The sequence below is a fragment of the Rhinopithecus roxellana genome, chromosome 11 (genome assembly GCF_007565055.1).
Source record: "Rhinopithecus roxellana isolate Shanxi Qingling chromosome 11, ASM756505v1, whole genome shotgun sequence".
NCBI lineage: Eukaryota > Metazoa > Chordata > Mammalia > Primates > Cercopithecidae > Rhinopithecus > Rhinopithecus roxellana.
Window position 1 is genome coordinate 128,833,586 of NC_044559.1, and position 22,967 is coordinate 128,856,552.

The 22,967-nt window shown below is 42.1% G+C and overlaps 1 pseudogene; it reads right to left on the reverse strand.

Annotated features, from left to right (window-relative positions):
* The window catches only part of LOC104662268, a 44,902-nt pseudogene extending 25,703 nt beyond the window's left edge, over positions 1-19,199 (reverse strand).
* Between the last annotated feature and the right edge of the window lie 3,768 nt (positions 19,200-22,967).

Below are 22,967 nucleotides of genomic sequence, written 5' to 3' on the forward strand. Positions count from 1 at the left end.
GTTTCACCATGTTAGCCAGGCTGGTCTTGAATTCCTGACCTCAGGTGATCTGCCTGCCTTGGCCTCCCAAAGTGCTGGGATTACAGGCATGAGCCACCAAGCCCAGACTTCATATCTTGGATTATTTCATTTTTTTGTTGTTGAATTGTGAGAGTTCTTTATGTGTTCCAGATACTCTCCTTATCAGATACATATAATTTGAGCTTGCCTTTTCACTCTGTCGATTGTGTCAACTTTTTTTTTTTTTTTTTTGAAGGTTGAAGGTACACTCATGTTGTAGCAAAGATCAATGCGTTATTCCTTTTCATAGCTAAATAGTATTCCATTATGTGGATGTACCACATTCATTAATCAACTACAAATTTTGATTGTTTTATACTTTTTGGCAATTACAAATAGTACCACTGTGAACATTCATGTGAAAGTTCTTTGTGGGCAATTATCTTCATTTCTCCTGGGGAAATGCCTAGTAGTGGAATTTCTAGGTCATACGATAACTCTATATTAACCATTTGATTAGCTACCAATTTGTTTTCCAAAGGGGCTGCACCATTTTACATTTCCACCAGCAATGCATGAGGGTTTCAAATTCCCCACATACTCATCAGCACTTGTTACTATTTTTGTTTTAATGTATATGTGGCCATCCTACTAGATGTGAAGTGATGTCACCTTGTGGTTTTTATTTGTGTTTCCGTGATAATTAATGATGTGGAGCATCTTTTCATGTGCTTATTGGCCATTTGTTTATCTTCTTTGGAGTAATGTATATTGAGATTCCTTTACTATTTTTAACTGGATTTTTATTATTGAGAAGTAATAGTTTCTTATACATTATAGTTGTAAGTTCATAATGAATAACTGATTTGCAATTTTTTTCTCATATTATGAATTGTCTTTTCACTCTCTAAATAATATTTTTGATGTAAATGTTTTTAAAATTGATAAACTCAATTTATCTATTATTTATTTGCTTCCTTGTGATTTTGGTTTCATTCCTAAGAAGACTGACCAATTCAGAGCCATGAAGACTTACTTAGTCCTGTATTTTCTTCTATGGATTTAATAGTTTTAGCTCTTACTTTGAATCCTTGATCTATTTGAATTAATTTTTGAATGTTTCATTTTCTACCTTTTACTGTTCATTTCATATATGTCTCATGTCTTTTTTATCTATAGCTCCTTTATGCTTTCCTTTGCATTCATTGAACATATAACATATTAATTTTTCAGTATTTTTACTGTATTTTTTAAAGTTATTTTCTTAGTGGTTGTTCTTTGGCTTGTAATACATACCTCACCAGAATCTGCTTCTAACTTAATCCTAATGAGATATATAGTTATATTCTCTCTTTATCTTTTTGTTATTACTTTTCATATCTTATATCTATATATGATAGAAACCCAATAATACATTGTTATAATTACTACTTAATATATTGTATGTTTCTTAAAAAAGCAGAAAGATGAAAGGAGAACAAGTGTATATTTATATAGTTTTAAAACAGTAACCTTCACATTTATCATTTCTGGTTTCTTCATTTGCTTTTGTGGATTTTAGGTATTATCTATTATAATTTCTCTATTCCAATATAGCTTTGTTCCAGATTGCCTCTTTTGTGCTATTCTCAAATATATTCTATTTCTGTGTTATGTGCTCACAAATACAATGATATGCATACACATTTATATAGTCATTTTTAAAATCAGGAGAAAATATAATAAATATTTATACCATATTTTATAATTGCATAATTACTTTTACTGGACTCAATTTTTCATTTGGATTTGAATTACTGTGTTGGATCACTTGCCCTCAGCCCAAAGATGTTCCTTAAGTATGTCTTGTAAGGTGGGTCTGATCTGACAGCAACAAATTTTCTAAATTTTGTCTATCTGGTAATACCTTCATTTTTTCTTTATTTTTTGAAAGAGAGTGTTGCTGGATGAACGATTCCTGTTTGCCTTTTTTTTTTCTTTCAGTACACAGTTCTATTGCCCTCTGGCCTCCATAATTTCTGATATGAAGTAAGTTGTTTATCTTAATAAGGATCACTGTATGTGAAGAACTGTTTTCTCTCTTGCTGCTTTCTCTTTGTCTTACATCATTTCTACTGTGACGTGTATGAGAGTGAATCTTTTTTGTTTATTTTGCTTGAAGTCCATTAAGCTTCCTGAATGTGTAGAGTAAGGACTTTCATCAAATTTAGAAAATCCCAGGCCATTATTTCTTTAAATATTTTTTCCTGTTCCACTCTCTCCTCTCTCTTGTATCCTTAATGGTGTCCCACATCTGTTTATTCTACTTTCTGGTTAGACTCTGATTATTTTTATTTATTCTGCTTTTCTCTCCTTTGTACCTTTGTATTGTATTGCTTTTTTTTTTTTTTTTTTTTTTTTTTTTTTTTTTTTTGACAGAGTCTTGCTTTGTTGCCAGACTGGAGTGGTGTGATCTTGGCTCACTATAACCTCTACCTCCCGGGTTCAAGTGATTCTCCTGCCTCAGCCTCCCAATAGCTGGGACTACAGGCATGTGCCATCATGCATATTCTTTATCAATCTGTCTTCAAGTTAGCTGTTTCTTCTGACAACTGAAATCTACTACTGAGTCTTTCTAGTGCATTTTTTATTTTTGTATTGTGCTATTTCACTAAACATTTCCATTTTGTTCTTCTTTAAAAAAATAAAACTTCTTTATACTTATTGACACATTCTCTATTTGTTATGACATTGTCATCATACCCTCCTTCACTTCTTTAAGCATGGTATTTTTAGCTCTTAGAACTTATTTGTAATAACTGTTTTGAAAGCTTTGTCTGCTAAGTCCTACATCTCAGCCCTCTTTCAGTAGTTCCTGTTGCCATCTAATGATCTTGTGTGTAGTTTATGATTTGTTTTTCTAAGACCACCAGAGCGGGCACAAAAGAACCAGCGAGTAGGCAAGTGTAGGAGCAAAACTGCAAGTTTATTTTGGTCACCTAGCTTCAGGGGAAGAAGGTGGGTAGGGAGAGGTCTGTTGGCCTCTGGCAAATGAGGCCAACAGAGTCGCCAGTGGAGCTCTCGGACGGAGTTCCAACAGTCCCGACCGCAGTGGGGAAGCTGGGAAGTCCGTGTGTGGCCTTCGTCCGGAGCCACTTTTCTAGGAGTGGGAGGGCAATAGGCGGGGCACGGGCGTGTCGGGGGGCGTTCCGCAGGTGTGACCAGGTAAATCTTGGTCTCTTCGGATTGACATCACCTGGCGCATGCCTAGTTGGTCTGCACCTTCCCAGGTCGCCAGCTGCATTTTCGCGCACGCGGGAAAAGTTGGGGGATGAAGAACCCGGAAGTGCACCATCTTGCCTCCGTTCATCCAAACAGTCCAACCTTTTATTGATAATAGTGATAAGGGGTGCCTGTGGTCTGTCTGGCTACTTCCTGCTGTTAAGGGGCGTCGTTAAGGTCGGGGCCCATGGTTGGCATTTGGACGTACGGATGAAGAATAAAATAAGGCACAGTATTAGTATAGGAATGAGGTATGGAAGCATTTGTTGGAATATGGGCAAAACCCAGAAGGAAGGTCCCGGCAAGGTTGGGGTATTAAAGTTCTGTATCTCAGTTTTTTATTTTATTGAGGGTTTGAATGTTAGTGTCTACTAGGCCTGACTTGCTAACATAATAGCAGCACTCTTCTCCAAGGAAGAGACAAGTGCCTCCTTTTTCAGCTGTAAGCAAGTCTAGGGCTCGCCTGTTTTGGGCAGCTACTTGGGCTATTGAGGTAGTTTGGCACTGCAGGGAGGCCAGGCTTTCAGCTGATTCCAATAACTAGAGGGAGGAAAACAGCCCTGTTTTTGACGGAAGTGGCGTAGTGGCATAGAAAGTTGCTGGGAAAGCTCTGCTACTTCTGCCTGGCTGTATAAAGTTAGACTGGGGACCAAGGACATGGGGACATAGAGGGATCAGTTAATGGCTGTATGGTTAAGAGTTTTAGAGAGAGACCAGTTGCACCAGAAATAGCCTCCAATGGGGGCTGTTTGGCCTCCATTGGGTGCCTGAGTATGATTACCTCAGGATGAATTTGGAGTTGAATAACAGAAAGGAAGGATTGGGCTATTTGGATTTTGGTATAGTGGCACCTGGAGTGTGAGTGAATTGTGGGATGTTTGACCAGTTGTGTTGAAGGCCATGGGCAGGGGCTGCCACTAGGCAGGGGCCTTCTAAAGCCTTACAGAGGAAGCAGTGGGAGAGATTGGTTATATTCACAGTGTAGGTTAAGTTTAGCCTTTAGCGGATAAGTGTGAGCCATGAGAAGGGGGTCTCTATTGTGCGGAGAGAAGTTTGATAGCCTTAAGGAAGACAACTGGCAGAACTATGTACTACTGAGTGTGTTCGGCTGTCTTGTGGCCAAGTTTCAGTGATGAGAAAAAATTGCCATACAGTAGGCGGACTAGCAAAGGTTGAGTGTATGAGTGAAACAGCAATATAAGTATAAAATGAGACTTCATTTTCAGTGTAGTCACGGAGTGTCCCTTGCCACTGGAGATGTTCGACGAAGGTTAGGAGATGGGAGAACCACTGCTCTGGACTATTGTCTGGAGGTAGATATGGGTCTGGGGTTATGTATTGAAAGTCTGATAGGTTTATGTAGAGGATGGTGAGAAAGCGAGCTAAGCGCCAGGGGTCAGGGAGCATGAACTAGTTAAGAAGGTTTTGTAAGTTTGAGGCGAGTGGGGGAAAGTTGAACTGATGTCCACTGATTGTTCCCGGTGGGGGCCCTTTTTAGCTGGGAAATATGAATCCAATGCGTGTGTCCTAGGAGTTTTGCTGCTGTATGTGTAGACAGGAGGACAATGTATGGGCCTTTCCACCTGGGCTGTAAGTCTTTGGCTTGGATATCTTTTATGTATACTTGGTCTCCGGGACTGAGGGAGAGATGTGGGTTGTAGGCGTCTGTTGGAGGAGGGTGTGCTAACTCAGCGTGTTGTCTTAGGAGTTGTCTGAGAAGAGTGAGATATGGGAGGTAGTTCGCCAAAGGGTCTGGCAGGGAAGGTATTTGTTGGAGGGTTAGGGGCCCTCCGTAGACTAATTCAAACGGACTGAGGCCTGTTGGGCTTTGAGGTGCTGCCCGCAGCCGGGTCAGGGCTAAAGGATGGAGAGTTACCCACGACTGCCGGGTTTCGATTGAGAGTTTGGTGAGCTGCTCTTTGATGAGTCCGTTAGCCTTTTCTACCTTACCAGAAGACTGAGGCCTATAAGGGATGTGGAGTTTCCAGGTGATGTGTAGGAGGGCTGCCACCTGTTGGACTACCTTAGAGATGAATGCTGGACCATTGTCGGATTGAAGAGTGACCAGGAGGCCAAACCTAGGAATAATATGTTCAGTGAGTATAGAGGCAACAATGTTAGCGGTTTCTCCAGTGGTGGGATAGGCCTCTATCCACCCTGAAAAGGTGTCCACAAGGGTTAAGAGGTATTTGAATTTTTTATGATTTGGCATATGTGTGAAATCAATTTGCCAATCTTCACCTGGTTTGTGTCCTCTGAGTTCATGGCTGGGATGGGGATTACGCAATGCGCCTTGAGGATTTGCCTTTAGACAGGTAGAGCACTGCTGGTTGATTGTAAGTAAGTGTTTTTGAAGTGTTGGACAGTGGAGGAGGGGATTTAGGAAATCATATAAGGCTTTGGGTCCTATATGTAAAGAATTATGTATGTCTGTTAGAATGGTATGGAGTTGTGTTTCAGGAATAACTAGTTTGTTATCAATATATATCCAGTCACCTGTAGTTAGTTTGGCTGTTGGATTTTGTAATAGCTTAGCCTTTTCTTCCTGAGTGTAATTAGGGGCATACTGGGGGGAGAAAAAACAGGCAGAAGGAGGCTTAGGGGTGGAAAATCCGGTGGCTGACTTGGCAGTGACGTCAGCAAAATTGTTGCCAGCTGCTACCGGGTTAGATGAAGTTTGGTGCCCTTTACAATGTATAATGGCTACCTTGGAAGGTGCCGACAGTGCATCTAGTAGTTTGAGTATTTGGTTTTTGTTAATAATAGGGGTACCGCCGGTGGTTAAAAACCCTCTCTCTTTCCAGATGACTGAATGGGTGTGTGCGATTAGAAAAAGCATATTTAGAATCTGTGTATATGTTTACTGTTTTTCCTTTTGATAGTAGGAGTGCCTTGGTTAGTGCAGTGAGTTCTGCCTGCTGTGATGTGGTCCCTTGTGGTAGGGGTTTTGCCTCTAGAACTGTGGAAGAGGTAACTACTACATATCCTGCCTGTCTGTTTCCTTGAGGGTTGATAAAGGAGCTGCCATCCCCAAATAGGGTTAGTTGTGCATTCTGAAGGGGCTGGTCATGCAAGTGTAGGTGGCTGGGGGTTGAGCCTCCAGAACCTCAGGACAAGAATGTTTAGTATGGGGTGGTTTAAGAGAGTCTGGTAGTAAAGTGGCTGGATTTAGAGAGGAGCAAACTTCTAAAGTAACAGTGGGGTCTTCTATGAATAAGAGGTGGAAAAGTTGGGGCCGGGATGGAGTTAAGTGGCTAATACTTTTATGAGAGATGAGATCTTGAAGACGGTGTGTGGAGAGGACTGTTAGATTACTGCCTCTAATGAGCTTTTTTGCTTCCTGGGTCAGGCAGGCTGCCGCTGCTAATGCACGCAGACAGGGTTGCCAGCCTTGTACAGTTGGGTCTAGCTGTTTGGATAAATAGGCCACAGGACGGTGGGTGTTACCGACAGGCTGGGCTAAGAGACCAACTGCCACTTTCTGCCTTTCATCTGTAAAGAGTTGGAAGGGACGCTGGAAATCAGGCAGTGAGAGAGTGGGTTGTGAGAGAAGGCAAGCTTTTAAGCGGGTGAAATGAGTCGAGATTAACTTGGGTTGGACAAAGGCCCATGTGGGGTTTCTTTAACTGCGGCATATAAAGGTTTGGCTAGGATTTCAAAATTGGGGATCCAATGTCTGAAGAAACCTATTAGACCTAGGAAGGATTGAATTTCTTTTGCATCTTGAGGGGGAAGAAGGTTACGTATTAGGGCCATGCGGTCGGTAGTTAGTGACCGGGTTGTTGGCGTGATTTCAATTCCTAAGTATATGACGGTTTGGCAAGAAATTTGGGCCTTGTGTTTAGATACTCTATAACCTAATGAGCCTAAATGGTTGAGGAGAGTTGCAGTGTCTAGAAGAGAGTCTTGTTTGGTAGGGCTACAGATTAGGAGATCATCTACATACTGCAGAACTTTGCTATTAGTGAGAGGGCAGGAGGCAAGGTCTTTTGCTAAGACCTGACCAAAGAAATGGGGGCTGTCCCGGAACCCTTGTGGGAGGACTGTCCACGTCAGTTGAGTGGAGGTATGTGTGTCTGGGTCCTCCCATGTGAAAGCAAAAAGGAACTGGCAGTCTGTGTGTAGGGGTATGGTAAAGAAAGCATCCTTAAGGTCTAGCACAGTAAAATAAGTAGAATTGGTGGGGATATGGGACAGAAGGGTGTAAGGGTTGGGAACTACGAGGGTGCGTGGGAGGGGGGCTTCATTGACTAGCCAAAGATCCTGTACTAACCTATACGTTCCATCTGCCTTTTTAACTGGAAGTATTGGAGTGTTATGGGGGAATGTGTGTGGACAAGAATATGTTGGCTAAGTAGTCGCGTGATAATTGGCTTTAAACCTTGTAGATGTGTCAGAGAGAGAGAGAATTGGGGGCGGTTTGGGAAACGAGTGGGATCTTTGAGCTTGACGAGAACTGGTGGGTGGTGGGCAGCTATGACCGGGGTGGAAGTGTCCCACACTTGAGGGTGTACAGAAATAGGGAAGATGGGGGCTGGGGGTGACATAGGAGGAGCGTGTGCGCTTGCACAAACCATGAGCAACAGGTCATGAGGGGGTTGAAGGGGAGTTGATGGGTTGGTGGGAATGTATATGGAGGCCTTTAAGGTGCTCAGGATGTCTCGGCCTAGTAAGGGGGTGGGGCATGAGGGTATAATGAGGAACGAGTGCGCAAAGTAGTTGTTGGCCAGGCAGCAATTAAGGAGTGGAGTTTTTCGTGGAGTGGATGGCTTTCCGTCTACTCCTACTACAGAGATATTGGATGGAAGGCTAGGTCCAGAGAAGGACGGCAAAACAGAATAGGTAGCCCTGCTATCTATTAAACAATTAATTGTCTTACCCGCTACCAGGAGAGTTACCCGCGGCTCGGCGAGGGTGATGGGGTCCCCGAGTCTCGGCACCTTCAGTTGTAGTTGTCGTCCAGATGTAGGAGCTGGAAGGAGCTCCCAGGATCCTGGGAAAGGGGGTCACGTGGAGACGCAGCACCTGTTCTCAGGGTGGGGCAGTCAGACTTCCAGTGTCCTCCCTGCTGGCAAGCAGGGCAGGGGGCTGCTGGTGGACGAGGGTTAGGACATTCACTGGCCCAATGTCCTGACGCCTTGCACTTATAGCAAGGCTGCGTTGGGACTCGGGGACCTTGCGGACACCTGTTGGCATAGTGTCCTGCCTTGCCGCACTTATAGCAGGCTCCTTTCGTAGCCTTGGAGTCTGTGGGGTGTGTGTTCTCTGGTCTGGGGTTACAACTGGGCCGTAAAGCCGCTGCTAGGAGCTGGGCCTTCTGTTTGAGGCGTGCCTGTCGCACTGCCTCAGCCAGTCTCCTCTCTGGAGTTATAGACCTTAAAGGCTAATTTAACCAGGTCTTGTATTGGTGCCTGAGGACCATCCTCTACCTTTTGAAGTTTCTTACGAATGTCAGGAGCTGATTGAGAAATGAAATAAGATGCCAAAATGGTGGCCCCTGTTGGGGAGGCCGGATCTAACCGGGTATATTGGGTTAGAACCTCAGTCAGCCTATTTAAGAATGTGGCTGGATTTTCTTCTGGATTTTGAGTAATTTCTTTTAATTTGTTAAAATTTACAGTTTTGTTTGAGGCTGCTTGCATACCAGCCAACAAACACTGAACCATTATGTCTCACCTACGGCGCCCAGGCTGGTTTGCTTGGTAGTTCCAGTCTGGGTCTGCCGAGGGGACTGCTTGCTCCCCTAGTGGGATGGCGGCGTCAGTTAAATGTAGTTGGTTGGCGTGCTGCCTGGCGGCCGCTAGGATGCGCTCTTGCTCCTCAGGGTTTAGGGTGGAGGTTAGGATAACCTGGAGGTCATGCCAAGTTAAGTCATAGGCCTGACAAAGGTATCTAAATTCCTTTATGTAGATGGTGGGATTAACTGAGAAATCCCCTAAATGCTTCTCAATTTTGGAAAGATCGGCCAATGAAAAAGGGACATGTACTCTGACTACCCCCTCTGCCCCAGCCACCTCTCGCAAAGGCGCTAACACTGTAGGAGGGTGTGGGGCAGGAGTGGAGGCATCAGCAGGGCACTTAGAGCAGGTGTGTGCAGAGACAGGAGACTCAAGACAGCCAGTTGGGGGCCCCGAAGGAAGCACGGGATTGAGTGGATTACCAGTAGGTAAGGAAGAGGAAGGAGGAGTCTGGACGGAGGGAGGAGAAATATAGGGCGGAAGTGAGGGAAACCCTAGATCCTCCGGCTGAACAGAAAGGAATGAAGACTCCTATTTTTTGGGTTCCTGTGAGCCTGGTGTCCTTGGCTAGCATAACTTGGGCCGAAGAGCACCGGCTACACAGGTCGGGACGAGAGCGTAAGGCCCAAAAGCCTTGTATGTACGTAATTTCAGACCACTTGCCTAGCCGCTGGCAGAAATTGCTGAGGTCGGTCAGAACATTGCGATCTAGGGTGCCCTCTGGTGGCCACTGAGACTGATTATCTAGTTTGTATCGGGGCCACACCACAGTGGAAAGGAAAATTAACCACTTCCTCCTAAGGTCTTGTTCGAGCTGTAAGGTTTTTAAATTGGCTAGGAGGCACCCTAAGGGGGTGCTCTTTGGAAATTTGGACTGGGGGTTTCCCATTTGTTTCCTCTTTACCGACACAATGGACACAATGGAAATGGAAGTGGATCCCTGCCTGGCTTCAAAGCGTCCTTTGGAACCAGCAGAGACAGACTGGAGGCTCTTGAAGCCAAAGTGGAGATTACCTTCAGGCGGACGTCTCCATCCTGAATGGGTCTCCCGAGCCACTTGGTGGCTCAAAATGGACCTTGGACCTGCGCAGGATTTTGGCCGAGGGAGGTAAAGAGGAGACAAGGGCACTTACCCCAGAGAGGCCGTGAGAGTGAGGGAAGCGGGTCTCAGGTCCCGGTCCGTCCACGGCGTGGAACGAGGAGGAGGCTCCCTGGACCCTGGGGGCCCTGAGGAGGATTCTCCTCCCGGGTTTCAGCACCAACTGATTTGTTTTTCTAAGACCACCAGAGCGGGCACAAAAGAACCAGCGAGTAGGCAAGTGTAGGAGCAAAACTGCAAGTTTATTTTGGTCACCTAGCTTCAGGGGAAGAAGGTGGGTAGGGAAAGGTCTGTTGGCCTCCAGGCAAATGAGGCCAACAGAGTCGCCTGTGGAGCTCTCGGATGGAGTTCTGACAGTCCCGACCGCAGTGGGGAAGCTGGGAAGTCCGTGCGTGGCATTCATCCGGAGCCACTTTTCTAGGAGTGGGAGGGCAATAGGCGGGGCATGGGCGTGTGGGGGGCATTCCGCAGGTGCGACCAGGTAAATCTTGGTCTCTTCGGATTGACATCACCTGGCGCATGCCTAGTTGGTCTGCACCTTCCCAGGTCGCCGGCTGCATTTTCGTGCGCACGGGAAAAGTTGGGGGATGAAGAACCCGGAAGTGCACCATCTTGCCTCCGTTCATCCAAACAGTTTACTCTTTCCCCTCCCTTTGCATGTCTCATATTTTCTGTAAAAAACTGGATATTTAAAATACTATATTGTAGCAACTCTGGATACTGATTTTTCTTCCCAATTATACTTTGTTGCAATTATTACTTTATATGACTTTATGTCTTACGAAGAAACCAAGAGAAGAAAGGAGAACAGCTATACATTATAGAGTTTTTTAAATACTAACTTTATTAGTATAGTTTCTTAGGTACCTTTTCATTGTTGGTTTGCTTGTTGATTTGTTTACTCACTTACTTGAACTCATTTAATAAATTATGTTTCTCCCTGCAGCGTGACACCTTTGATGTTGCTCCTGAGAAGGTACAGCCTAGGGATGGAGAGGGTCACCCTGGGATTTACAGTGGTTTTGGTGGGACTTTCTGGCAGTCTCTTTATGGGTTTCCAAGTTAAATTGCTTGCCTCTCTTGGTATCACACCCAGCCTGTTGGAGTAGGCTAAATTGTAGGCTGATTGCTCTGTTGTTTTTGACAATGCCATGTCATCTAATAATGTAAGAGCCCCTCCTAGGGGTAGTTTTTGAAGTAAGTCACTGAAATTTGTTTTGACTGCAAGAGGGTTCTTCTTGGCTTTTTTCCTGGTTTTTTTTTTTTTTTTTTTTTTTTTTTCCTAGTAACTAGCTGACCTACAGTTTAACTGATGCTTTCATGGATCTACCAACATCCTTTTAATTGCTTACATCTGCAATCTCCATTGTTTTTGAGAGTGCACTTAGGCTTGAACTTTTCTACAGTTTGTCCCAAATGAAGTCAGTTCCCCTGGGGAGAGCATTGGATCTTTCTGTTCTTATGGGCTGATTTTTCTCCTGAGCAAAAATTTTAGGCCACTTCTCCAGAGGTAGGGGTGGGGACAGTGACATGCTACTCTTGAGTGACATCCTTGATTTATGGGCAGAGTGCTGGGTGGAGGCAGCAGCCTCTGGTCTTTTCTTGCCTCCCCAGGCATGAAAACTTCACCTTACAAGGGTAATCACGACTCCAGTATTCTTAGCCTTCTACACCTGAGCTAGAGCCTTTACAAGAAGCAGGTGGGTAAAGGGAGGGAGCTCCTGACCTCTTACCCACAGTCACCTGGAATTTAGCCTCTGCTACATGGAAGTAAACGGTATAAGAAATGCTGGTAGCCTGCCTCAGCAAGAGAGATACAGTAGCACATACATGGGAACTGGATGTAGAGACCATCTTCTTGATGGTCTCAATCAGAAAGGCACTTCCACCACACTGAGCTGGAAAAGGGGAGAGAGGGATTAGGTCATGATTCAAGTGCCACAGATACTTCACTGTTCTTACCCAGCTTTAATAGATTTTGTTAAATATTCCCAGAGACTTTAAATGGCTGTTCATTTTATAATTTTTACCAATTATAATTATTTCACTCAGGAGAGGATTTGCATGGCTCCTCCTGATACCATTCATGATGTTGTCTTCTTTGGGAAATTATTTTGCAAGATAGGAAAAAGCACAACCCACAAAACCAAAGTACATTTAATTGCATTCAACTTAAGAAATTATCTCATTAAAAAATAGTGTAGCAGCAGTAAAAAAAAGGGCACAGGTTAGGAGCAATTTTTTGAAACAAATATAGCCAATAAAGAACAGGTATATAAAACATCTAAAGAACCCTCCACACTCAATAAAAAAGACAATCAAATGGAATAAAATTAATGATAGATGTGAATTGACAACTTGGAACATAAACTGATATAATCAGAATACTCCTACAAACACTCAACCTAGGTGATTATCTAAGCAATGTAAATTAAAACCACAGTGAGCTACTATTACATACCTATCAGATTAACAAGCATTAAATTATTTCATCAACATCTTGCAGTGCCCAGATTGTAAATGCCAAATGCCATTCCCACTGAAACACACACACACGCATGCGTGTACACACATACCAAGGATCCTTGGAGAAGTGGATAATTTCAGACCTGGGCCAGGATAAATATAAATGAGCATGCAATATCCTATTATAGAAAACAATAAGAAGGGTATCAAAACTGTCCAAGTGACTCAAGGTCCAACTCAACAAGGCTCCATCAGACAAAGTTGAAAAATCTGAGTATCAGAAAGAACAAGAACTGAGATGGATTGAACCCCATCAATTATATTTAAATTCATGAGCTTTTATACTTTATTATTTTGAATTTGAAATAATACAAAAAATAAATTTATTAGTCATCATTGAAGAGTGGTTGTAAACCAACTCATTTTTTTTCAAGAACAGATAAATATTATAAAACAAATAATTTTTGTTTCATCTTTACTGTATGAACTCTACTACTAAGTAACTCAGCAGTAGAAGGCAAAGTTTCTCTTTATAGAAGTATTGCAGCTATTCAGTTAAGAAGGGGTGAGAAAATTAGAATTAAACACTTTGCAGCACCAAACAAATTACAAATATAGAGATTGAGTACCAACTTCTAAAATCACAAGGAATCACAGATAACCAGGCATTACAAGTGGAAAAATACAATACCAACCCTGTAGCCTATAGTCCTAACTAGCAACTTACTGGTCATATCAAACAACATCATGGAGATGCAATCAGCAAAATCCAGTCCCTGGGAAATTCTACAAGACAAAACATTTAATTTCTTTAACCAGTAAAGGAAGTGGGGAAACAGAAAATAGGAAAAGGAATCTGCAGGCCAAAAAAATACATGAGACATTAATCATTTCCAATATGTGAATTTTATTTGATACTGATTAAAACTATTAGAAATGCTTATGATGATACTGACACTATTGGATATTTGTTGGTAACAATTTTTTTTGGAGATGTGGTAATGGCATTGTGGTAATTTCTTAATTAAAAAAATCTTAAAGTTGTAATACAATACAATATTTACAAATTAAATGATAACGATATTTATTTATTTATTTGAAACAGAGTTTCCCTCTTGTTGCCCAGCCTGGAGTGCAATGGTGTGATCTCGGGTCACCGCAACCTCCTCTTCCTGGGTTCAAGTGATTCTCCTGCCTCAGCCTCCTGAGTAGCTGGGATTACAGGCATGTGCCACCATGCCTGGCTAATTTTGTATTTTTAGTACAGACGGAGTTTCTCTATGTTGGTCAGACTGGTCTTGAACATTACAGGCGTGAGCCACCGCGCCCAGCCAATAATGATTTTTATGCCTGTGGTTTGCTAAAAAATGACATGTGATAAGGGAAGTGGATATCAGCACACATGAAACAATATTGACTATGAGATGATAATTCTTGAAACTGGGTAACGGATACTTAGGACCCATTATGTTTGTCTATTTTTTTATGTTGGAAAATCTCCATTAAAAGCTTAAAAGTTTTTAACAATACCATATTTTAGTAGCGATTTGGAGCAATGAGTACTCTTATACACTGCAGAGAAGAAGGGGAATGGGTTCACTTACGGGCAGAAGTAAAGTAATCATTAGCATACTTTAAGATGTACATCGGGGGCTGGGTGCGGTGGCTCACGCCTGTAATCCCAGCACTTTGGAAGGCCGAGGGGGGAGGATCACGGGTTCAAGAGATCGAGACCATCCTGGCTAACATGGTGAAACCCTGTCTCTACTAAAAAATCAAAAAAAAAAAAAAAAAAAAAAAAAATTAGCCGGGCGTGGAGGCAGGAACCTGTAGTCCGAGTTACTTAAGAGGCTGAGGCAGGAGAATGGTGCGAACCCAGGAGGCGCAGCTTGCAGTGAGCCGAGATCGCTCCACTGCACTCCTGCCTGGGTGACAGAACAAGACTCCGTCTCAAAAAAAAAAAAAAAAAAAGAAAAAAAAAAGATGTACATCACCCACAACCAAGCAATTCTGCCCCTGCGTATATGATAGCTACGGAGGTGTTCTTCCAGATGTGCACAAAGTGGCAGGCAAAATACTTTCAGTGCAGCACATATATATTTGTGCCAAAAATTGGAAGCAGCCTTGATGTTCGTCAACAGAATAGACAGAGTGTGGTGTATTCATCAAATGCGTTTCAATAGAGCAGTAAGAATTAATGAATTGTAGCTACATAAATCAACTTTGATGACTCTCACACAGATGCAATGGTAAGGTGAAAAAAAGAAAAAGCACAAGAAAGTAAATTTTAGGGAAATTCATTTATTTTTATAAAGCTTTAAACATATAACAATGTTATGCTCACACATATAGGAATAACTGGTGATGCTATACAATTATAATGATATGAAAAGAAGGATAGGTACCAAATCACGGGTGGAGAGTACCTGTCTAACAGAGAGAAAAATGTGTTTCAGGGAAGGTACAAAATAGGATTCAAATGTATGGGTCATCTATTAACTGTCATGCTCAGTTGTACACATATTACACAAGTGTTTACTTTAGTATTTTATAGCATTTTATATGCCTGAAGTTTCACAGTTTTAAAATGTCAGAATGAGTGAAGGAACTGAGTAAAGGTTATGAGTCTAGAAATGTAAAGCATGGAAGAGAGGACATAGGACCCAACCTATGCAGTCTCAGGAAGGGCCATTGGAAGGAGATATTAGTGCTGATTCTTGAAGGGTAACAATGAAATGAGCAAATACTTTCTTCTAAGAAACAGAAAAAGAAAGAATGCTCAAAATAAGATAAGCCATTTTTTTGTAGGGCCTGCAGGTCAAATATATGAGGCTGTTTTTTTTTTAATAGCAAGGGAGCTAAGAATGGTTTTTACCTTTCAAAATTGTTGCATTTAAAATAGTGTGTTATGTTAGCCTGTTTGTGCTGCTTTAACAGCATACATGTGATTGGGTAATTTATAAACAATACACATTTGTTTCTCACATTTCTGGAGGCTGAGAAGTCCAAGGTCAAGGCATCGGCAGGACTGGCAACTGGTGAGGGCTGCTGTCTGCTTCCAAGATGGCGCCTTTTTGCTGAATCCTCCAGAGTGGAGGAACGGTGTGTCCTCACATGATGGAAAGTATGGAAGGACAAGAGAGCTCTCCCTTCAGCCTTGAATTCTTTCATAAGGGTGTTAATTCCATTTGTGAGGCCAGAACTTTCAGGACTTAATCATCTCCCAAAAGCAACACCTCTTAATACTGTTGCATTAGGAAATAAGTTTCAACATGAATTTTGGAGGGGACATTATCATTCGAACTATTGCAGATGGCTATATAAGTATCTATATAGTGTCCTGAGTTTTGCCTCTTGGTCCACAAAGTCTAAAATTTTACTATTTGGCACTTTAAGAAAAAGTTTGCCCAGCACTAGAGCTTTAAATATTTGTTTCCCAGTACTTATGTATGTATCTTCCTGGTGCTGATACAGAAACAAAAAAATACCCTTAGTTATAAAACATCTTATGAGCTTAAGGGAGTAAGTGCAGTTTTATATTAGTCAGTGGCAAAGGATGGAAATAGAATTAAAACTGCCTTAAACAAAAAAAGTGGATTATTTGCTTATGCGTTTAAAAGTTCAGTATCACAGCTTTAGGCCTGGCATGGCGAGCTCAGTGTGCTCAGTGATATCATGTGTTGTCTTTTTGTTTCTAGAGTCTGCCTTCTTCTGCACTGAGTTCATTCTCAAGCAAGCTCTCCTGTTTTGTTTTTATTTTTATTTTTTTGAGAACAATATTACTTTAATACCAAAAACAAGATAAAGTCATTACAACAAAGTAAAATAGAGACCAGTATCCTCCAGTGTCGTCAACAAAATATTAGCAAAAAATATTCCCCCAAAAATTAACTAATAAAATTCAACCATGTATAAATTACACACAATGGTCAAGTAGGATTTATTCAAAGTATGCAAGGCTGTTTCAACATTCTAAATCCAATCAATGTAATCCACCACATCTATAGATGAAAGAAGAAAAATTATATGGTTATATCAATCCTGATAAAAATCTTCAGCAAAATAAAACTGGGGGCACTTCCTCAATTAGATAAAGAACATCTACAAAACAAACAAACCTCCAGATAACATCATCCTCAGTGGGGAAAAATGGGTGCTTTCTCCTTAAGACTGAGAACAAAGCAAGAGTGGCTCTTCTCCCCGTTCTTTTTTACACCATAATTGAAGCCCCTAGTGTAATAGAATAAAAAGCTAAAATAAAAGGCATACAGTTGGGTAAGAAAGAAACCAAATTGTCTGTAGACAATGTGATTGTCTATGTAGAAAATACCAAATAATTTTTAAACCCTTCTGTAACAAATAAGTAAGTATAACAAAGTTGCAGGATAAAAAGTTAATATACAAAGGTCAACTGTTTTTTTTTTTTTTTTTTTTTTTTTTTTTTTTTTTTTGAGACAGAGTCTCACTCTGTTGCCCAGGCTGGAGTGCAGTGGCGTGATCTCAGCTCATTGCAAGCTCCACCTCCCAGGTTCACGCCATTCTGCTGCCTTAGCCTCTCAAGTAGCTGGGACTACAGGAGCCCACCACCAACCCTGGCTATTTTTTTAATATTTTTTTAGTAGAGATGGGGTTACATCATGTTACCCAGCATGGTTTTGATCTCCTGACCTCATGATCTGCCTGCCTCGACCTCCCAAAGTGCTAGGATTACAGGCATGAGCCACTGCACCCAGGCAGTTGACTGTTTTTCTTTCTTTCTTTTCTTTTTTTAAACTATAGTTTAAGTTCTAGGGTACACATGCACAACATGCAGGTTTGTTACATAGGTATACATGTCCCACGTTGGTTTGCTGCATCCATTAAGTCGTCATTTACATTAAGTATTTCTCCTAATGCTATCCCTCCTCCTGCCTCCTACCCCATGACAGGCCCTGGGGTGTGATGTTCCCACCCTGTGTCCAGGTGTTCTCATTGTTCAGTTCTCAGCTATGAGTGAGAACATGTGGTGTTTGGTTTTCTGTCCTTGTGATAGTTTGCTGAGAATGATGGTTTCCAGCTTCATCCACATCACTGCAAAGGACATGAACTCATCCTTTTCTTGTGGCTGCATAGTATTCTATGGTGTATATGTGCCACATTTTCTTAATCCAGTCTATCATTGATGGACATTTGGGTTGGTTCCAAGTCTTCGTTATTGTGAATAGTGCTGCAATAAACATACATGTGCATGAGTCTTTATAGCAGCATGATTTATAATCCTTTGGGTATATACCCAGTAATGGGATCACTGGGTCAAACAGTGTTTCTAGTTCTAGGTCCTTGAGGAATCGCCACACTGTCTTCCACAATGGTTGAACTAGTTTACACTCCCACCAACAGTGTAAAAACATTCCTATTTCTCCACATCCTCTCCAGCATCTGTTGTTTCCTGACTTTTCAATGATCGCCATTTTAACTGGTGTGAGGTGGTATCTCACAGTGGTTTTGATTTGCATTTCTCTGATAACCAGTGATGATGAGCATTTCTTCATGTGTCTGTTGGCTGCATAAATCTCTTCTTTTCAGAAGTGTCTGCTGTATCCTTTGCCCACTTTTTGATGGGGTTGTTTTTTTTTTCTTGTAAATTTGTTTAAGTTCTTTGTAGATTCTGGATATTAGCCCTTTGTCAGATGAGTAGATTGCAAGAATTTTCTCCCATCTGTAGGTTGCCTGTTCACTCTGATGGTAGTTTCTTTTGCTGTGCAGAAGCTCTTTAGTTTAATGAGATCCTATCTGTCTATTTTGGCTTTTGTTGCCGTTGCTTTTGGTGTTTTAGTCATGAAGTCCTTGCCCATGCCTATGTCCTGAATGGCATTGCCTAGGTTTTCTTCTAGGGTTTTTATGGTTTTAGGTCTAATATTTAAGTCTTTAGTCCATCCTGTATTAATTTTTGTATAAGGTGTAACGAAGGGATACAGTTTCAGCTATGTACCTATGGCTAGCCAGTTTTCCCAGCACCATTTGTTAAATAGGGAATCCTTTCCCCATTTCTTGTTTTTGTCAGGTTTGTCAAAGATCAAATGGTTTTGTTTCTAGAGTCTGCTTTGTTCTGTACTGACTTCATTCTCAAGCAAGCTTTCCTGGTTTTGTTTGTTTGTTTGAGAAATGTTGTATTTAATGGTAAAGCTTAGCACACCCCAGCACCAGGAATGACATGGAGTTGCAACAGCAGGGACAAGCAGGTGACCGTCAGGGAGGGCAAAGAGGATGAGGAAGGCAGCCATCAAACAGAAGAGCCCCAATGCCACACAGGCAAAGCCCAGAATGACATAGGAGAACAACTGCCACTTGAGAGACGGGTTTCTGGCATAGCCAATGAACAAGCTGCCAAACACTGTTCCAATGCCGGCCCCTGAACCAGCAACACTTACTGTGGCTGCCTCAGCACCAATCAACTTGGCTGCTGTGTCAATGTCCTGTGAGACAGCACTGGTCTAGAACTCCCATCTGGCCACCTGGATTAGGGAGCTGCTATAGGAAGGCTGTTTGGATGAATTCTCTGGGCTATTCAAGAAGGAGGCAGGCACAAGCCTGATTAGACCCCTGGTACAGCAGCACATCAGAGCTGGAGAAATGAGTAGTGCTGCGGTCTGCATTTTTTCAGTCTGCACTCCCACTGCACTGCAACCCCTGCTCAGCACACAGCACTCACCTGGCTCAACATGACTGACTCACCTCCCAACTTTAGCCTTTGGCAATGGCAGCTCCAGGTTTATAACATCCTATTAATTGTTAGTCCAGGAAACTTCCAAGGGGACATATTCCTTAACCTGACTTGGATTAAGTGCCCATCCCTGGATCTGGGGTTGGGTATTATACCTCCTTGAACACACAGCCAGAAAATATAGCAGACAATTTTCTAGAAGAAAATGACAGAACTGTTCCATAAGAAGAAAGAGTAGATATAGGATAGGCAAAAACCTTCACACGTTCCCTTTAAACTCTGTGCAGACAATATTTTTTGTTTACTGGAAAGTTATTTCCCCGCTGCTCCCACCCCTGCCAAAACTGATGATAAACTGACTCCCCAACTCTTTGGGTAATATAAAGTTTTCTATAGTTCCTAGGATGCTCACTTTTTGGTGGACCAATGTATGGATTTGTCTGCTTTGGTTTCAGTATGTAGTTTTTGTTTTTGAGACGGAGTCTCACTCTGTCGCCCAGGCTGGAGTATAGTGGCACGATCTGGGCTCACTGCAAGCTCCACCTCCCAGGTTCGCACCATTCTCCTGCCTCAGCCTCCCAAGTAGCTGGGACTACAGGAACCCGCCACCATGCTTGGCTAATTTTTTGTATTTTTAGTAGAGATGGAGTTTCACTGTGTTAGCCAGGATGGTCTCGATCTCCTGACCTCGTGATCTGCCTACCTTGGCCTCCCAAAGTGCTGGGATTACAGGCCACCACGCCTGGCCTGCAGTATATAGCTTTAATTTACATTTGCTACATCCTTGTAACTTAATGACTTTTTTTTTTTTTTTTTTTTTTTTTGCTTTGGTTTCTCAATAAAGCTTCTGAAAATTAAATTCTCTAGTCCTCATTATAAATTGATGGGAATGCATCTATTTGACACATGAAACAGTTACTGCCTGCTACTATGGTTTCCACTACAGATGCAAGAAAAGAGTATCTTCTTGCTTTCATGGGATTGCTGCTGCCATGATTGAATGAGGAATACAGGAGGAATAAAGGAATACAGGGAAAAATAGAGATAGATCTTTTGCAACTCAGAAATAACCTTGCAAGCAGTGAAAAGCCTGAACCCGTTTTACCCCAAAGAAGGATCTAAAATTTAAGTTTACATGAGAGTTGTTCAAAAATTATTTCCCATATACCCTAACCTTCTGGTTGACTTCACCTTTAAAAGCTTGAAAGTTAAAACTAAAAAAAAAAAAAAAGGGACTACTGGGAATTATGGCACATGTATAAATCCAACAATTAACCAATATTTGGGAACACCTACAAGGCGCACCTTTGCTTTACTATATTTTCAGCACAATTCAAATGTTTTCGGTGATAATCTACCTCTTTAGTCAGTTTTAGCCAAAGCACAATTCCTAAGAGTAGGAACAGGGAAAGGAGAAAAGGAGATGAAGAGGTAACAATATTCTGCCATATGTATGGTGAAAAGCCATCTAAGACGAACTTTCTCAGTCCTCCTCTAAATAGGAGAGCGAAGTTCTCAGCCTTAGTAATTGCCACCAATGTGCCATCTGAATAAACCACACCCTCTTTAAGTCATTCCAGGAAATCAAGCATGGACAGAACTTTCAGGCTCTGATAGTCCGCTTAAAGCTGAAAGTCTACCCAAATAATGTTTTATGGGGGGAAAAAAAAGAAAAATACACACATATATGGACTACCCAGACAAGTAGTTCCTCTGACATAATATTTGGAGACAGAGAGGTAAAGATTTCAGAAAACATTCTCCTTTGGCTGAGCTACATTCAAGCTGTGGCTACAGAATCAACAATTAGACAGCCAACCCCCAAGAATATCTGCCAGTAACTCTCTCTTGCCAGCTTCTGTCTTGGGTCCCAAACCCACTCTATGCCATCCTGACCCTCACTCCATATCCCCCACATCCACGAGCGTCTCTTAGTGAATTGGCTGGTTTAGATGTAGGCCCTTACTCCATCCCTGGCACTGGAACTAACCCTGTATCAATGGATACATCTAGCCTCTCCCTTGTTGCAATTTTCTAACCAGAAACTAGTTATCCTATTTCCGACTCCCAGTGCTGATGCCTGACCACATCCCTCCCATAAGCACACACAGCCAGGAAGGCAGCCAGGTAATCTCTGTAGCCAAATTGCCTGTTTGAATCCTGTTGTGTTAAACATTAGCTGTGCAGCCTCTGTTTCACCCCGTTCCTCAGTTTCCCTGTTTGAAAAAAAATGGGGCTGATAATAATGTCACCTACCATCATTATTATGAAGATTGGGTGAGTTAATAGTGGTTACTATGCTTAAGACAATACCTTGCACATAGTGCTGGGTGTGTTGATCAAAACAAGAGTCCATCCAACGCTGTCTTCTTGAGACATGGCTGTTCAGTTTCTAATCTGCATTCCCAAAACCAGAAAAGGAAAACTGTCAAGGATAATGACAGGCTGGGGAGGAACTGAGCAAAAAGGAAACCTGGAAAGGATGAATGAAAAGGCTACTACATAGCTCATCCCAGGAAACAGTCAGCATTAAACCCGTGCAAGGTCCCATAAAGCCAGCATCTAAAACCTCGACTCTACTTACAACAATGGAGACAATGGAGAGGGAGGCAGAGGCTTCCAGTGAGAGAAATAACAAGCTTCTGTCCATTTAAGAAAAAGAAATCAGACAGAAGTCTGGTTGTAGCTACCAAGACGCTTCCTGGAGGAAGGTGGCTGACTTTTTGTCTGATGTGTCACTTGGTGAAATAATTGCTGGCAATAATGGTGCAATAGCAGCCTGCTCGGGGTACTATTTATCCACGTCTGTTCTTTCAACTTCAAAGTACCCACTGCCTCATGGAGCACATCAAAATGACACCACTGTTGTTAATGACAGTGGCCTAATGCAACACACAGAAGTCAAGTGATTTCTCTAGATAGGCAAAATTAAACACACACACACAACTCATGGAGAAGTGAGGTTTGTGTGCAGATCCTGACACTCCACTTTAATTCACAAGTTGGGAGATGGACTTGGATTGTAGATTTAGTCACCTTCAGCAAACAGTAGAATCTGAGATGGGCACTGGTGCAGGAGGTGGGATACAGAAGTATAAAGCCAATAAAGAGATTACAGAAATGGAATTCTCTTTCTGGTTTCCTGTAATTTGTTCCCCTATTGGGAGTGACCAGGTCTCTTTATGAAATCAGAAAAAATATGAATTCAATTGTGATTAAGAAGGCAAGAGACTTCTACTGTCTCTCACCCTCATCCCACTTCAGGAAATGACTTGTACCATCACATCTTTACCCGACCCTCTCAACCTCCACCTCTCCTGTTATTGGCTGCAAGAAATTGACACTTAGATATCATTGTATCCTTAAGTCTCTTAGCCTCAGATAAGGCTCTTCATCACCTCCCTCCATTCTGGGATCATTTCCATGCTATGCCTGTGTAGTTAATGTGGTTTAATCAAATCAAGGACACTCTCTTAGTAGTTGCTTCTTAAACTCCTCATTTTCATCTTCTTCTTGACCTTTTGCTCACATGTCCTGCTGATTTCATGAAACTTAGATCAACACACCCCTCACTTCTCTTAGCATCCATCCCCAAGCTTGTTACCAAGAGCTCACATTGAGAATCCTATGGCCACGATGATGAGCTATTTTGCATGCTTATAATTTCCAACCTCACCTGGACCCATAATTCTCCATAATC